A 2,876-nucleotide genomic window follows, 5' to 3' on the forward strand; every position below is an offset into this window, starting at 1 on the left:
CAGAGACTCGACTCCCCCGTTGGCGCCGGCCTGGGTGGCTTGGGAGGCAGACCTGGGGATAGAATTAGATCCGGCCCAGAGAAAGCGGATTGGGCTGTTGACTCGTAAAGTGTCTTGCAATGCGCGTTTCAAACTTGTTCACTTCAATTTTGTCCACCGCACTTACATGACACCCGTCTCCCTCCACCGCATTTCGCCAGATAGACGCCATAATTGCCCTAGGTGTGGGATAGAGAGGGCGGGATTCCTGCACCTAGCATGGGAATGTCCCTTGGTCCACGATTTTTGGCGCAGGGTGGTGGTTCATATTGCCCGGACCACACATCTTAGGTTGCAGCTGGACCCGCTTCACTGTCTGCTGGGGTTAGTGCCCAAGCTATAGAAGAAAGGTCTGTCTTACAAATTGTTGCAACTTCGATTGGTTCTGGCAAGGAGACGGGTGGCCATTACCTGGATGGGCCAGAGGGCGCCTGAAATCTCTCATTGGTTAAGAGACGCCAAGGAATGGGCCTTGGCAGAGGAGACACATATGCAGCGCACTCGCAAGGACGGAAAGCTCCAGGATGACTTACTCGCCTGGAGAACCATGTGTATGGAGGGGATGGAGGAGGATGATTCGGAAGCCACTAGCGCTGAGTTGTTTTCCTCCGCTTCCTCGGAGTCTGGCGATGGGGGGGGGGGCAGTCTGGGGCGAGGTGTCGGGAGGCAGTGTAGAGGTCCCCTGTGCCATGCCGATATTCCTTAATAGATATGTTTGTATTTAGCTGTGATTCCCATTTGACCACCCTGCACTGTGATGACCGCGTCCTAACTGGCCCTTGCATTCATCTCCTCCTGTATTCGGATCAGCACTAGAAATGCCATTCATGGGGTTCTTCGTTACTGTTATACCGTTATAGAGTGTGGAAATGTAACATAAGAAAATTGGCGTAGACATAGATACTGTTTTCCTGATATTTGAAGCACAAATGCAATTTTCTCTACTCGTATATAGGTTCATTCTGACGCCGCCCTGCCTCCGGGATGTGGGCCGTAATTGGCTGTGTATTTACTTTGGGACTAACCTTCCTGTTCTTTACATATCAACTGGCTTGATGACTGTATAATTTGTGCCTCTTTACTATCTACGCCGCAATAAACATAATTTAGAAAAAAAAAAGAAATAAATATTATAAAAACATTGTCTGCAAGAACTAAATCGGTGTTCACACCAGCTTTGCTCATCGCACAATAACAAAAACAAGGGAAAAAAGATGTAAGTGGCAAAAAAGAATTAGCTATAAATCTCACCTCACTGAACATGTGAGAATGCACACTAGGGAAAAACTCTCTCAGTGCTCCGAATGCCCAAAAGGTTTCAGACGTAAATCTTATCTCACTGAGCATTTGAGAATCCACACTGGGAAAAAACCTTATCAGTGCTCTGAATGCCAGCGAAGGTTTCATATCAAACAGAGTCTTTTCCGGCCTGCAAAAATCCACTCTAGGGAAAAACCTTATCAGTGCTCTGAATGCCAAAAGAATTTCAAACGTAATTTTCTTCTAACTGCACATCTGAGAATCCATACTGGGGAAAAACCTTATCAGTGCTCTGAATGCCAGCAAAGGTTTCGTACTAAACAGAGTCTTTCTTGACATGCAGTATCCCACACTGAGGAAAAACCTTATCAGTGCTCTGAATACCAGAAGTGTTTTTGTGAAAAAAGAAGTCTCATCCTGCATACAAGAACCCAAACTGGGGAAAAACCTTATCAGTGCTCTGAATGTCAGAAATATTTCCGTGACCAGAGTGGTCTCACTCAGCATACAAGGACCCACACTGGGGAAAAACCTTTTCAGTGACTGAATGCCAGAAATGTTTCTGTGGCAAAAGCAGACTCACTAAAGATACAAGAATCCACACCAGGGAAAAACCTTACCAGTGCTCTGCATGCCAGAAATGTTTCAGTGAAAAAGGCACTCTTATTCAGCATACAAGAACCCACACTGGGGAAAAACCTTATCAGTGCTCTGAATGCCAAAAATATTTTAGTACCCAAAGCAGTCTCGGTCAACACACAAGAACCCACTCTCGGAAAAAACCTTATCAATGCTCTGAATGTCAGAAATGCTTCAGTGGAAAAAAAAGTTTCACTCAACATGCAAGAACGCACACTGGCTAAACAGCCATAAGTGCTATGAATGCCAGAAATGTTTCCATGTCCAAAGAAGTTTCACACAGCCTACAGGGCCCCAAACTGGGGAAAAAACCTCATCAGTGCTCTGACTGCCATAAATGTTTCAGTGACAAAAGCAGTCTCACTCAGCATACAAGATCTGGGGAAAAACCATACGAGTGGTCTGAATGCCAGAAATATTTCAATGACCAAAGCGGTCTCACTAAACATTTCAAGAACCCACACTGGGGAGAAACCTTATCAGTGCTTTTAATGCCAAGAATGTTTTAGCCATGAATCTCTTACTGAACATGTGAGAATACACACTGGGAAAAAACCTTATCACTGCTCTGAAAGATAGACAAGATTGAGAGTTGAGATTGTTACAAGCACCATAAGCAAACGCACACGATCAGAAATGATCATCAGTGCTCTGAATGCCAGAAAAGCTTCAATTTTAAACACAATCACACTCTACATGAGCAAACAGATACAGGGAAAAGTGAATTACAGCAATACCTCTCTGACCATGAGAGCCTCTATTCTGGGGACTGCCAGAAAAGATTTATTCAGAAAAGGTATCTCATTCTTCATCAGAGACTTCACAGTGGGGAAAAATGTTTACATTGCTCCTAATGCCAGAAAAGCTTCTATCTATCTATCTGAAAGCCATTCTTATGTAACATGAGCGAACCAACACTGGGGATAATCCTTATGAGT

General features: G+C 44.5%; 1 pseudogene; it reads left to right on the forward strand.

Annotated features, from left to right (window-relative positions):
- Positions 1 to 1,308: 1,308 nt before the first annotated feature.
- On the forward strand, positions 1,309 to 2,162 carry LOC147664965 (uncharacterized; annotated as a pseudogene).
- Positions 2,163 to 2,876: the final 714 nt, after the last annotated feature.

This window comes from Lissotriton vulgaris, unplaced genomic scaffold, assembly GCF_964263255.1.
Source record: "Lissotriton vulgaris unplaced genomic scaffold, aLisVul1.2 SCAFFOLD_2237, whole genome shotgun sequence".
NCBI classification, from domain to species: Eukaryota; Metazoa; Chordata; class Amphibia; order Caudata; family Salamandridae; genus Lissotriton; species Lissotriton vulgaris.